This window comes from Danio rerio, chromosome 6, assembly GCF_049306965.1.
Source record: "Danio rerio strain Tuebingen ecotype United States chromosome 6, GRCz12tu, whole genome shotgun sequence".
In the NCBI taxonomy this organism is placed as follows: Eukaryota; Metazoa; Chordata; class Actinopteri; order Cypriniformes; family Danionidae; genus Danio; species Danio rerio.
The window spans coordinates 4314847-4330000 of NC_133181.1; the positions used below are offsets into that span (position 1 = coordinate 4314847).

Here is a 15154-nt window from a genome sequence, read left to right on the forward strand (position 1 = left end):
AATACAAACAAAAAAAGCATTATAAAAGCAATAGAACTCATCAAAGGGCATGTAACTATAACTAGTTCCTATAATTTTACCAAACTATAAAACTATGGTTCTAGCAGTCAAGCAGAGCAGATGCATAAAAATAATATAAGATTTATCTTTATATTTCTCTTCTTGAGAAAGTGATGATTGTGTTTTGTTTGTTTGTTTTTTAGTTACCCCCTAAAGGCATTTAATTTCTTGATTATCCACAAAAAAAAAAAAAAAAACACTGTTGCCTAATTGACTGTTAAGCCTTTAAACTGCAGTTCAAGCTAGTATCTTGTAAATTAACTGGTAAAATATTTATATTCTGTCATTATAGCAAAGACCAAAGAAATGAGTTATTAAAGCCATTACGTTTAATGTGTTTAGTTGGAAAATATCCAAAAGAACAATAAAATAAGTAAATGTAGCTTAGTCTGAATGCACCTGTGTTTGGTTTTCCCTTTATAAAGTGTCTGCAGCCTCCTGAGTGGCTGACGGTTGCAGAAGTAGGACATACTGTATCGTCGGGAGCGGTTTGGAGACTCCCTGCCTCCTCGGGTTCGTCTAATCTCTAGCGATCCACTTGGGTCTGGGATTTATAAATTCCCAGCAATCTTGGATCCTGAAATCCGTCTTGATTTGGTGGGTCTGCGAGGGTGCGGGTGGCGCAGGGCTGGTGCCGGGGGGCTGCGAGTTGTTTGTGCTGTCCTTTAGAAAAAGAGCTTATGGGTTCAGTAGAAGAAACGTGGGGAGCTAATGTGAAGATTTAGGACTTTCTGTGCGGCTTGGCCTCCTCTAAGCTCTGTTTGCTTGAGCCGTTTGTGGGGTCCTGCTCGTACTAAACCCAGATTAATATTCCTTTATATCCAGCAGCCCAGACACACACACTTACACACGCACAGAGGAATCGGTCCCCCCTCCAAACACACACACGCACACCTCCTTTTGGCCATAATCGCCTCCAGTTTCTAATCCAGAGCTGCTCATCTTTGCTGTTATCTGTCCTCAGTAAGCACCTTTCTCACTGCTTATTTCCATATGGAGAGTGAATGAGCCACGCTGCCGTGTTTCCCTCAATCTCCTTGACCCCATACATCTTTTTCAGTCACTTGGTTTACAAATATTGCTTCTTTTTTGGTCTTGATGCATTTACAGGCATTTTAAAGCATGCATATTTTTGTTTAAGTCACTGTAAAAAAAATATCTCTAGTGTTTTATTTATGGTTGGGAATTGCATTATGGGATGTTGATCTCTGCTCTGTCGACTTTTGATGTTGAAAATTCAACTCTACAGTTTAACAAAGTGGCTGTTATTGACATTCTAGTAGTTTGAAGTACTATAATGTGTAAGAAATAATATATAGAGAAGTAAGTCTGTAAAATAACAGAAAATGTACAGGCGTTTTACTGTAATTTACAACACCAACCCAGACGATATATCACTTTAAACTATTAAAAATGTAAATAAAAGTCACTTTTTCAAGCTTTTCAAGGTTAAAAGTAGTTGGAAGAAAGATCAAGCTCCCGTAATGAAAATTAATAAGCACAAATAAAAATAAGTAAAAACATGAAATTACAAAATACTGAAAACTGCTAATCTATAATCCAGTATTCATAAAAGTCATCAAAAGTAATCACAAATGATGCTACCAGTTTATTTTAATGGTCCTTATTGCACATTTTGTTGACTAAAAGTTGCATTGCAACTACATGCCAATTACCAGGTCCAGATGGAATCTGCGGACGCGTTTTGCTATTTCTGCGGAGAATTTTGATAAAAAACTGCGGATTTCTGTGGAATTATTTTGGGAGTATCCAGCGGAGTATCATAACTAAAACCATACTATATAAAATAAAAAGTAATAAATTACTGAATAAAAACTAAATAAATCTATATTTACACATTTACTCAAGTAAATAAACAGAATTAATGATGGGCTAAAAATCTACAGAAATCTGCAGAATTCTTCGGAAAATCTGCGGAAAATCTGCATAATTCTGCGCACGCAGATTCCGTGTGGGCCTACCAATTACTTCTCATTTGTGTGTTTTATTTACGGTTGGGAATTGCATTATGGGATGTTGATCTCTGCTCTGTCGACTTTTGATGTTGAAAATTCAACTCTACAGTTTAACAAAGTGGCTGTTATTGACATTCTAGTAGTTTGAAGTAATATAATGTGTAAGAAATAATATATAGAGAAGTAAGTCTGTAAAATAACAGAAAATGTACTGGCGTTTTACTGTCATTTACAACACCAACCCAGACGATATATCACTTTAAACTATTAAAAATGTAAATAAAAGTCACTTTTTCAAACTTTTCAAGGTTAAAAGTAGTTGGAAGAAAGATCAAGCTCCCGTAATGCAAATTAATAAGCACAAATAAAAATAAGTAAAAACATGAAATCACAAAATACTGAAAACTGCTAATCTATAATCCAGTATTCATAAAAGTCATCAAAAGTAATCACAAATGACGGTACCAGTTTATTTTAATGGTCCTTATTGCACATTTTGTTGACTAAAAGTTGCATTGCAACTACATGCCAATTACTTCTCATTTGTGTGTTTTATTTACGGTTGGGAATTGCATTATGGGATGTTGATCTCTGCTCTGTCGACTTTTGATGTTGAAAATTCAACTCTACAGTTTAACAAAGTGGCTGTTATTGACATTCTAGTAGTTTGAAGTACTATAATGTGTAAGAAATAATATATAGAGAAGTAAGTCTGTAAAATAACAGAAAATGTACAGTCATTTACAACACCAACCCAGACGATATATCACTTTAAACTATTAAAAATGTAAATAAAAGTCACTTTTTCGACTTTTTTCAACATTAAAAGTTGTTGGAGAAAGGATCAAGTTCCCATAATGCAATTCAAAAGCAGAAATAAATGGGGGAAAAAATTAAAACATGAATTCTGAAACATGGAAAACACTTAATTTACGGATATTTTTTTACAATTTAGTCAAAGTCATCAAAAGTAATTACAAATATCTTGATGAGTTGTGACGAAGCATCCTGGGATGCATTTCACTGCATTTCTCTATCTATATATCTATCTATCTATCTATCTATCTATCTATCTATCTATCTATCTATCTATCTATCTATCTATCTATCTATCTATCTATCTATCTATCTATCTATCTATCTATCTATCTATCTATCTATCTATCTATCTATCTATCTATCTATCTATCTATCTATCTATCTATCTATTTATCTGTCTGTCTGTCTGTCTGTCTGTCTGTCTGTCTGTCTGTCTGTCTATCATCTATCTATCTATCTATCTATCTATCTATCTATCTATCTATCTATCTATCTATCTATCTATCTATCTATCTATCTATCTATCTATCTATCTATCTATCTATCTATCTATCTATCTATCTATCTATCTATCTATCCATCCATCCATCCATCCATCCATCCATCCATCCATCCATCCATCCATCCATCCATCCATCCATCCATCCATCCATCCATCCATCCATCCATCCATCCATCCATCCATCCATCCATCCATCCATCCATCCATCCATCCATCCATCCATCCATCCATCCATCCATCCATCCATCCATTCATCATCTAAATATCTATCTAAATATCTTTCTATATATTTGTTTGTTTTTTCCTTCCTTCATATGTTTATTCATTTATTTTGGAAAATAAAAGTTAATTGTTGGCATTGACACTTCCATCAGAGCCTTTAACATCCAATGAAACTTATATGATATTTATACAGTCGAAGTCAGAATTATTAGCCCCCCTTTAAATTTTTATCTCTTTTTATAATATATTTCCCAAATGATGTTGAACAGAGCAAGGAAATTTTCACAGTATGTCTGATAATGTTTTTTCTTCTTGAAAAAAATCATTTGTTTTACTTCAGCTAGAATAAAAGCAGTTTTTAATTTTTTAAAAGCCCTTTTAAGCTATATTAGCTATATAAGCTAAAAGCTGCAAAATCTAATTTGTTTTGTTTTGACTAGAATAAAAGCAGTTTTTAATTTTTTAAACACAATTTTAAGGACCAAATTATTAGCCTTCTGTAGACCTCGATAGTCTAGAGAACAATCCGTCGATATGCAATAACTATATATATGTATATGTATATATATGTATACACACACACACAAAGTTACCTGTTTCTGACATTATAAGTAAAAATTATAGCTTCTCTCTGGAATCAAAATGATTCATCTGTGGCATCACTGCAAAATCTCTTTTCTGGATGGTTTATTGTTAAGAGCGTACACAGAGCACATAAAGCATATGGCACGTCACAATTTCATGTCAGCTTTCCAATTTCTGTAGCGTTTTGTTGCTTCATCCTGCTGTTAACGTGAGACGTGATGCAGCTAATGATACGTCACCTCAACGCATGCATGCAGCTAAAACCCAAGCCTGATCTGAAGCCGTTTACAGCCCAGAAAGAGCTTCAGATCTGCCTCTGCTCAGCCTAAAAGCCTCTTCCCTTTCCCGCTTTGTCTTCCCTTTTTGCTTCCTCACCCACTTTTCTCCTCTTCAGAGTTAAGTCACGGCGATAGGAAAAGAAAACAAAGTGAGAAGAAAGAGGATGAGTTTCAGCACGTTGAAGAGCGGCTCTAAACCAATTACCTAAGTGTCTTTTATCCGCTATATGCTTTTGTGTCTTGATCAGCTTTGAATCTCTCGAAATCCCCGCCTGAGATAACAAACAAATGTATCAGAGGAAAAGCCCTTTCGGTGTGAGGAAAGAAACAGACACTGCTCTGAGATTTCATCTGCAGGGATGCATTGAATTTATACAAAATCAAACACACTTTCTCTTTTGTACACTGATGTAGAAACAGTTTTCAGAAATTCATATTTTTTTAACCGATGATGGCAAGTAATACATTGATTTATGCTTGAAATTTAAAATAGGGACTCTTATTTTGTTATGAAATGCTTTCTTTTACGCTCTTTTACACATTAAATGTATTTTAAATGTACTTTTAGGTGTAAAAATTGTAAACATTTTATTAGGGTTGGTTGTCGTTCTTTTCGCCACTAATATTTTCAAGTTAAAAATTGTCCCTAAACTGAGCCAATTTTTTTTCTGTCAACACAAATTGTCTGTCACTTTTACACCATTTTAATAAACAAAGTGTACTGTAAGTAAACAAGAGATGATTTCGTCATACAGCCACCAATAGTCAACAATATCAATATCTAGTGAGTGTTCTTTCTGCCTCCTCGTAAATTTCTAATTGTAATTTCTGAAGCTGTTATATTCAACATAATACAACATTTATTATTAATTATTGTGATTTTTTTATTCATTAAAAAATATATATATATATATTTATGTATTTATTTATGTATTTATTTATTTATTTATTTATTTATTTATTTATTTATTTTTTAATCAATTTAAGTTTTATTCAGTCATCACATAACCTTGAAATAATCACATTTTATTGGCTGTGTCTCATTTTAGAGGCTGCATCCTCCAAAGGACGAAGACTTCATTGGTGAGTCCTTTGAAGTCCACTCAAGCCCAACCGAGCGTTTTGAAGCCTCACCATCTAGCAACCTTAACAGCAGTAATAAAATTTGAGTGATTTTAAGATTCGAGTGATTTTAAAGCTTATATTAAACGATCTGAAGGCAAAGCAAGGTTTATAAAAGCTGAAAATATAATTGCTAAGGTCCATACATGTACACATAAAAAAGGGAAAAAAAACTATAAAATCACTCTTTAGTAAGACTTGTTATACTTTTTTTTTAACATGTGTTTAAATATCCAAGTAAAATAAACCTAATTCATACATTTAGTACAGATTTTTCTTTTAAAAGCGTTCAAGGGCCCCAAATGGTCCACTGGTTGTGTCCTTTATTAACTGGGAAATAAAGGCCGCATTTTAAGGCTGCATTTTAAGGAGCCTTCGATTTTTTATTTTTTTATTTTTTTAAAATGAGACAGCCTTTATCGCACCATGATGACGCAGTGCCCTACGAATGCATCCTTTGGGGTATGCAGCTTCTAAAATGAGACACAGCTATTTTGTATGCACAAAAGAATAAACATAATTTTTTTTAAATCTCCGTGAATATAGGAAATGTATTTTGGTGCATTTTAACAAAACAGATTTATTAAACAGATATATTTATGAAAATAATATTTTAGTTACCAAACATATTTATAAATTGAAAGATAATACAATTAAATTCAAGCAAAATATTGCAAAAAATAATTACAAACTACAAAATTTCAACAACATTGTTCATTTTTTTTTTTGCTTCTCTTGACTTTTCCTCTTTTTCTAAATGTGTATTTAATATTTTTCTGTAACATATAAATTTGGCTGTAATAGTTTTTGGACCATTATCGTAAGTTATTTTGTTAAATAAGGTCCAGCTTCAGTACTGACTAATCTAATACTGTATATGCACAAATATAATACTATAGCTTCCTATTAAAATATTAATTTAAAAGTGAGATTTGTATATGTGTGTGTGTGTGTGTGTGTGTGTGTGTGTGTGTGTGTGTGTGTGTGTGTGTGTGTGTGTGTGTGTGTGTGTGTGTGTGTGTTTATTTATACAGTTAAAGTCAGATTATTAGCCATCCTTTTGATTTTTTTTCTTTTGAATTTTTTTCTTTCCTTTTGAAATATTTCCCAAATGATGTTAAACAGAGCAAGGAAATTTTCTCAGTATGTCTGATAACATTTTTTCTTCTGGAGAAAGTTGTATTTGTTTTATTTCGGCTAGAATAAAAGCAGTTTTTATTTTTTAAATACCATTTTAAGGACAAAATTGTTAGCCCCTTTAAGCTATATTTTTTTCGTTAGTCAACAGAACAAACCATCTTTATACAATAACTTGCCTAATTACCCTAACCTGTTAACCTAATTAACCCAGTTAAGCCTTCAAATGACACTAAGCTGTCCAGAAGTGTTTTGAAAAATATCTAGTCTAATATTATTTACTGTCATCATGGCAAAGATAAAATAAATCAGTTATTAGAAATGAACTATTAAAACTATTATGATTAGAAATGTGTTGAAGAAATTTTCTCTTCGTTAAACAGAAATTGGGGACAAAAATAAACAGGGGGGCTAAAATTCTGATTTCAACTATATATATATATACACACACACATACAGAGAAAGATAATTATATAGTGTAACAATTATATTAATATTTTTATATTATTATTATTATTTAAATTGTATTACATATACAAAATTTATTCAATTATATTCAAAACAGTAATAATAGCAAGAATTATTTATTAATTTACTCATTAATTGTATTTTAATAATGCCTACTCCAATATATATATATATATATATATATATATATATATATATATATATATATATATATATATATATATATATACACACACATACAGAGAGAGAAAGAGAGAGAGCAATTATATTAATGTTATTATATTATTATTATTATAAAAATAGTATTAAATATACAAAACTACAGTAAATTTAATTACAGTACAATGTTATTATAAAAAAGCATCATTTTTATGCATACTCTTTTTTACTTTGGTAGTTCATCCTCAATTTACCTTGTCGTTTGGGAAATGCATCCCAGCTTGGGTGTGGATATAGTATAAAGTATAAGTATACAAACAAAAAAAGCAGATGTCATTGATGTCAAGTCGGAGAGGAGCTGAATGAATGCAGCATCTCTGTGAATAATCTCACAATGCTGCTCGTTCTCATCAGATTTACTGCAAAGGCTTTTCAAACAGTTTTGTTTCTTCGTAGCCTGAGGCAGAAAACGGCAGAACAATGGAGGTGATGGGTCAAGAGCAGCTTTAATCCCAACATTCTTCATCCTGGAATATAATATGACTGGAAAGCAAAGGGCAGATTGTGTTCGGAGAAGGTAAAAGCATGAAAGAAGTATTGTGAAACATTAGTAAAGCATAAATGTACTTCCCTTGGGAGCAGCGTGCGAGTTGTACACTATCAGTAGTGTTGGCTTTTTTCATAAATTGTAATGTAAAAATGTAATTTATTTGGTTCAATGAGACATGCATAAGTATTGCACACATATGTAATACTTCTGCATGCCGCATTAAACCAAATAAAATATACAAGTATGATAGAATTACACCTCATTTCCCAATCAAGTTTATTTAAGTGTGCATTGTTTTTTGAATGGCGACAGTGGTTTTTTGGTGGCTCAGTGGTTAGCACTGTCGCCTCACAGCAAGAAGGTCGCTGGTCCGAGCCCCGGCTGGGTTGGTTGGCATTTCTGTGTGGAGTTTGCATGTTCTCTCCGTGTTAGCATCTTCTGGGTGCACAAACAGGATTTCCCCCACAGTCTAAACCAGGGGTGGGCAAACTCGGTCCTGGAGGGCCGGTGTCCTGCACAGTTTAGCTCCAACTCTAATCAAACACACCTGCTTGTAGATTTCTAGTGAGCTTGAAGACACTGATCAGCTTGTTCAGGTGTGCTTGATTAGTGTTGGAGCTAAACTGTGCAGGTCACCGGCCCTCCAGGACCGAGTTTGCCCACCCCTGGTCTAAACACAAGCGCTAGAGGTGAATTGGATAAACTAAATTGGCTGTGGTGTATGTGTGTGAGTGAGTGTGTATGTGTTTCCCAGTACTGGGTTGCAGCCAGAAATGCATTTGCTTTGAAAAACAAATGCTGAATAAGTTGGCGGTTCATTCCACTGTGGGGACCCCTGATGCAAAAAGGGACTAAGCCGTAGGAATATTAATAAATGAATGTTTTGGGGCTAGTTACTGAATTCTGACATACGATACTCATAATGAAATATACATATTTCAACAGACAACCTATTGTTTATATATAAATAATATGGGTAATTTAGCCAAATGGTGATGAGTTTGCATCCTAGGACTGATACATATGAAAGATTGGTATTGCTAATTTATTGTTTAACTTCAATATATGAGCACAGGCATCTAAAACCCTGTGAGGCAAAGTTACATACAGACACCAAGCGGGGTGGCGCAGTGGGTAGCACGTTTGCCTCACAGCAAGAAGGTTGCTGGTTCGAGCCTCGACTGGGTCAGCTGGCGTTTCTGTGTGGAGTTTGCAAGTTCTCCCCATGTTCGCTTGGGTTTCCTCCGGGTGCTTCAGTTTCCCCTTATGTCCAAAGACATGTGGCACAGGTGAATTGGGTAGGCTCAATTGTCCGTAGTGTATGAGTATGACTGAGTGTGTGTGGGTAATGATAATGATAATGAAGAATAGTTGCAATTTTAGAATAACGTCCTAATAATATATGTAAACTGTTTCTTAGCAAGCTTTTAGTAAGTAATTCATTAACAGCTTGCTCATGATCTATTACTAATTTATTAGGTGTAGTTATAAATCATCAAAACACAGTAACAAGTTGTTTTTGACTTGTTAACTAAGTTATCCATTTGCTATATCTATAAGGCACAGTTATAAATAATTAACAAACTTTTAACTTTTATTTAACAAGTCATTTAGAACTCATTAACTAACAGTTTATTAATGGACTATTAACAGGTTATAACGGATAGTTATTCTAAAGTGTTACCCCCCTACCTCAATCCTAAAAAAATTATAATCACAAGAATTAATTATTAAATTACCTATTAATTGTATTTTATTAATGTATACCCCTACCTCGATCCTAAAAAAATTATAATCACAAGAATTAATTATTAAATTACCTATTAATTGTGTTTTATTAATGTATACCCCTACCTCGATCCTAAAAAAATTATAATCACAAGAATTAATTATTAAATTACCTATTAATTGTGTTTTATTAATGTATACCCCTACCTCGATCCTAAAAAATTTATAATTGCAAGAATTATTAATTAAATTACCTATTAATTGTATTTTATTAATGTATACCCCTACCTCGATCCTAAAAAATTTATAATCGCAAGAATTACTTATTAAATTACCCATTAATTGTATTTTATTAATGTATACCCCTACCTCGATCCTAAACAATTTATAATCGCAAGAATTATTAATTAAATTACCTATTAATTGTGTTTTATTAATGTATACCTCTACCTCGATCCTAAAAAATTTATAATCGCAAGAATTATTAATTAAATTACCTATTAATTGTGTTTTATTATTGTATACCCCTACCTCGATCCTAAAAAATTATAATCCCAAGAATTATTTATTAAATTACCCATTAATTGTATTTTATTATTGTATACCCCTACCTCGATCCTAAACAATTATAATCCCAAGAATTATTTATTAACTTACCCATTAATTGTTTTTATTTATTAACTTCTACCCCTAACCTAGTCCTAAAAGCAATAACCATAACAAGAATTTGTTTATATTATTTATTAAATTACCTATTAAATGGTATTTATTAACATCTACAGCTACTCCAACCTTCACAGTAATGTAAAAATATTAATTATTGTTTACAGTGTCACAAAAATCATGCTATATTGATGTGAGTATACACAGATGTATCCCATCTAGACATTAGCGGCGAGTAAACGTTATGATCTCTAGTATGACCTTTAATATGTAGATGTTTGATAGTTATGATGAACTATGAGGCTACTTTCTCTGTCTCTCCCAGTGGATATCGGAGACAATAGATGTCATTAATAACACAGGTGTGTGTGTGTGTGTGTGTGTATGTGTGTGTGTGTGTGTGTGAGTGTGTGTGCGTGTGTTCCTCCGTGCTCTCCTGGAGCAAGTCGTCATTTCTGAGATGTCACACAATTACCTCTTAAGTGCTCAAACAAATGGAGAGACCTGGCGAGTGACATCAAATCAACTCTGTCACAGGTGATTGAGTCTAGTCATCAAGTGGAGCGAGCGCTGTCAGAAAACACACCAGCTGCACTCTGTAATGGACTCCTATTAATACAGACACACTGATGGCAAAGATGGAAATAGGCTATATTTCATCTGTCCTCTAGTGTATTTCTGTCTTGCAGCTAGCTTGTGGGTCATGTAGTTTCCGTGCTGGTAGGCTTAAAGAGAACCTACTGTTCAATAATCACTTTTATAAGGGGTTGTGTGGCAACATATGTGTTTGAGTATAAGCAGCTTCTAATGTTAAAAATGTATTAATATTATCTTTTTTGTATCACATTTGATAAAAGCAGGCTGCAGAAACACTTTGACTGACATTCTCCATTTGTACGTGTCATCAGAGGGGAAAAGTCCCGCCCATTAGTGACCATCTCTCCCTTATAGGATGGTAGTCTTGTTCTTGAATCTGCCACTATGCTGACACACAGGCATTTGTAGCTCCGCCCTCTTTTGAAAAGAGCACAGTCTCATTTGAATTTAAAGCGACAGTCACCAAAATGGTACAATTAGAATCAAAGCCAAAAATGGGCAGATTTAAAGAGTTAAACATTATTAGTGTGCTATATGGAGTTCACCTTTAAAAGTGACACTGACAAGTTTACATGCACATGGAAATTCAGATCAACTTAAGCTTTTGTGTATATTTTAATTACATATGCTTGATTTAAATGCGGCGAGGCAGTGGGGCAGTAGGTAGTGCTGTCGCCTCACTGCAAGAAGGTCGCTGGGTCGCTGGGTCAATCCTCGGCTCAGTTGGCGTTTCTGTGTGGAGTTTGCATGTTTTCCCTGCCTTCGCGTGGGTTTCCTCCGGGTGCTCCGGTTTCCCCCACAGTCCAAAGACATGCGGTACAGGTGAATTGGGTAGGCTAAATTGTCTGTAGTGTATGAGTGTGTGTGAATGTGTGTGTGGATGTTTCCCAGAGATGGGTTGCAGCTGGAAGGGCATCAGCTGCGTAAAAACTTGCTGGATAAGTTGGCGTTTCTTAATAAAGGGTCTAAGCCGACAAGAATATGAATGAATGAATGAATGAATGAATGGTTTAAATGCATTCAACCAGTTATCATTTCATAATCATTATTAAAAATATAAATTTAAAAGTCAATAAAATAGTAAAGTACACTGTGTTTTTTAATTTTTTTATTAAAAGTTAATTAATAATTTTAATTAAAAGTATGAAAAAAGTGACTTTTATTGACATTTTTAATAGTTTTGAAGTGATAGTGTATGGGTCGTTGTTGATAATAAACCGGCTCTACCTTTTCTGTTATTTTACGAATTTAATTTCCTATATTTCATATTCTATACAAATAGAAAAAAATTCTGTCATTTTGCAATATCCACTAAAAAGGGAGCGTACTCTATTTAAACTCTTTTTTAAATGTGTATTTTGTTTAAACGTGTTTCTTAATAGATTTTTGATGACGGTTTTAATACTTTTTTAAAATATTTTTTGTAGATGACATTTTTCTGTATTTTACTAAATTGTTTGTTTTGTTTGTTTTTTTTACAGTGCATTTTCAGTATATCAACTGCATAAAATGTCAGACAACCCTAACTTTACACATTATTAAACAAAAATTCTATTGCCTTTATGAATCATTAGTAAATTACCATTTTGTCGTGATCAGCAGTGATCTAGTGGCTGCAGATCGCTAAAAACACACAGTTCACTAACAGACTACAAATCGGCCATTAAAGGCTAAAAGTTCCAGTCATACACCGCTCAAACACACCTTCTCTGAGTTCTGGTGACACACACACACAGACACAGCTGTAGCAGATTTTCAAGTAGTATTCATTCATTCATTCATTCATTCATTTTCTTGTCGGCTTAGTCCCTTTATTAATCTGGGGTTGCCACAGCGAAATGAACCGACAACTCATCCAGCACATTTTTACACAGCGGATGCCCTTCCTCTGGGAAGCATCCACACACATTCACACACACTCATACACTACGAACAATTTAGCCTACCCAATTCACCTGTACCGCTTGTCTTTGGACTGTGGGGGAAACTGGAGCACCCGGAGGAAACCCACGCGAACGCAGGGAGAACATGCAAACTCTGCACAGAAACGCCAACTGAGCCGAGGATTGACCCAGCGACCTTCTTTCTGTGAGGCGACAGCACTACCTACTGCGCCACTGCGTCGCCTCAAGTAGTATTACTACCAAAATATTATCCTATCTTAACAAAATATACATCATCGGTCTCAAACTGGACAGTTTTGCTCAAACACAGCTGATCCAGCTAATCAAGGTGTTCAAGACTATTAAGCAGAAGTGAGTTAAAGATGGTTGGAGCTAAACTACGCAGAGCTGTGGCCCTCCAGGGATTTGAGATGTGTTGTATATATGTAGCTTGAGCTCCTGTAAACCACAAAAAAATAATCATTGTGGTCTTTCACACACTTGGCAAATAAATCTCATTCTTATTCTGAAATTTCCAATGATCCTGTGCTGCAATTTTTATGGGTCAACCTTTTTAGACTTTGTGATCAGAGCGATGCAACCCTTCTGATGGAGGCAGGAGGCCGTGGGACATTATCAGCCAGATAATATTGTCAGTGCTGATGTAAATTGCAGGGCGGCATCGTCAGCCGACATGGCTGAGTGGCTGCAGTGTGTCGGGGCCGTGACACTGACAAATGGAATATTTTTTGAGGACTTAATCGCTGGAAATGGGGTTGTGTCTGATGGTGACATGCCTCCGCTCCAGTGGCCGCAAAAGAGAAAACTGATTGTCTGGGTCCGCTCACTCAATCTCACCTCCGTCAACCTGCACCTCCTCCCTTCACAAACACACATACACAATTGGTTTTTCTCCTGGCTGTCAGCAGAAGGAGGCCTGACACATTCATCTGATTCATTACAGAAGGAAATTAAGACATTTTCACATTCATTCCATCTCGCTGGAAAATTGTATTGTAATTGTAAACAGTTGATGGCTCTTTCATAAGTCAGGACACTTAATGAAGTGAATATCAATGCTTTCTTCTAAAATCATTAAATTACATATTCATATAAATAAAATGAGATAACTGCTGTATTTATAAAGTTTATTTGTGTACCTGGACATATTTTTTTAAACTGAGATTTATACATCACCTGAAAGCTATAACAAATAAACTTTCCATTGTCAGTGGTCTCAAACTCAATTCCTGGAGGGCCACAGCTCTAAAAAAAGAGGCGCTTTTTGTATATTTTTTTTATAAACTCAAATTTGAAAGTGTACCTTTTAGGTTCTGTGTGGTCTAGCTTGCTGTAATTAATTTTGGTGGTTCCTGCACATGTCTGTAATCATAGGAAAAAAGGAAAATGTCTCTACCATAATCTATGCAAAAGTTATTGTATTCCAACTGATGAGAGGTGCTGTACAAGCCACAGGGATCGATCATTGTTTTATATTTCACTATTCTTTTGTTTGATCAAACATAATTCACTGTGTTTGGAGCACGTCAGAGATATAAAAGTATTACTTATGCACATCACCTCAAAAACAGAGGAGAATGGCCCTGAAGCACACAGCATAAGGTGAGAGATGACAGCTGTCTGTGCTATCTGGGGCTGCTTATTGATCATAAATGTATTGTTTTCACTTCTGCACCATGGAAACACCGCGATTCATTCGACAACTGTTTGATATGTGAATATAATTCAGTAAAAAGAATGCTAGAACCATATGACCACCGTAAAGAGCTTTCATTTGAGCTATAACTTGTACATGTGTCATATGAAAAATATGAAAATGAACGAATGTAAAATACCCAGCACGGGTCTCCAAAACACTGTAAATTTAAGTGTAAATAACTTTTGTACAGTAGAATAAAAACCAAAGTGATGCATATGTGCATAAAATATAGATTCTACACTTTCAAACGAAACCCTCTAAGAGGGTCTGGTGCAATGCTAGCCCTTTAAATCTTAAAGCGAAAGTCGATGACGGTACCAGGTCCGTAGAGTTTAAACTTTGGATATGCGACAAGGTGAAAACAGTGATTTTGACACCTCAAAGGAGGTTAAATAATATGAAAAAAATAAATAAAATAAAATTTTTTAAAGTAGGTTTTATTATTAGTTTTACAAAGAAAAAGAAATGTGAACAAAATTAAAAATATTTTTGGATATATGATCAAAGGACATAAAAGTGCCCGTAGTTGAAGAATTACCCTTAAATGTTCAACCCAAGCTCATTCTGGAAACGTAGCCCCGCGGACGTTTCTGGAGACCGCGATTTACGTGGCCGGAGGTACGTAAAGGCCGCGTTTGTTTTTTTTCGAGCGAATGCTGCGGGGCGGTGTGGTGCCGCTCCGCCC

The 15154-nt window shown here is 34.5% G+C and overlaps 1 protein-coding gene across 7 annotated transcripts in view; it reads left to right on the plus strand.

The window, feature by feature from the left end:
* Positions 1 to 15154, plus strand: part of col28a2b (collagen, type XXVIII, alpha 2b) — a 104865-nt gene that overhangs the window by 30605 nt on the left and 59106 nt on the right. For 2 of the 7 annotated variants that reach the window (XM_073953566.1, XM_073953565.1), the window contains exons 4-5: positions 5492 to 5525; positions 7785 to 7905. The exons of 4 other annotated variants lie outside the window; for them this stretch is intronic. The gene's annotated coding sequence lies outside the window, so the exon portion shown is untranslated. The remainder of the gene's footprint in view (positions 1 to 5491; positions 5526 to 7784; positions 7906 to 15154) is intronic. One more of the 7 variants, XM_073953569.1, reaches the window with a different exon arrangement.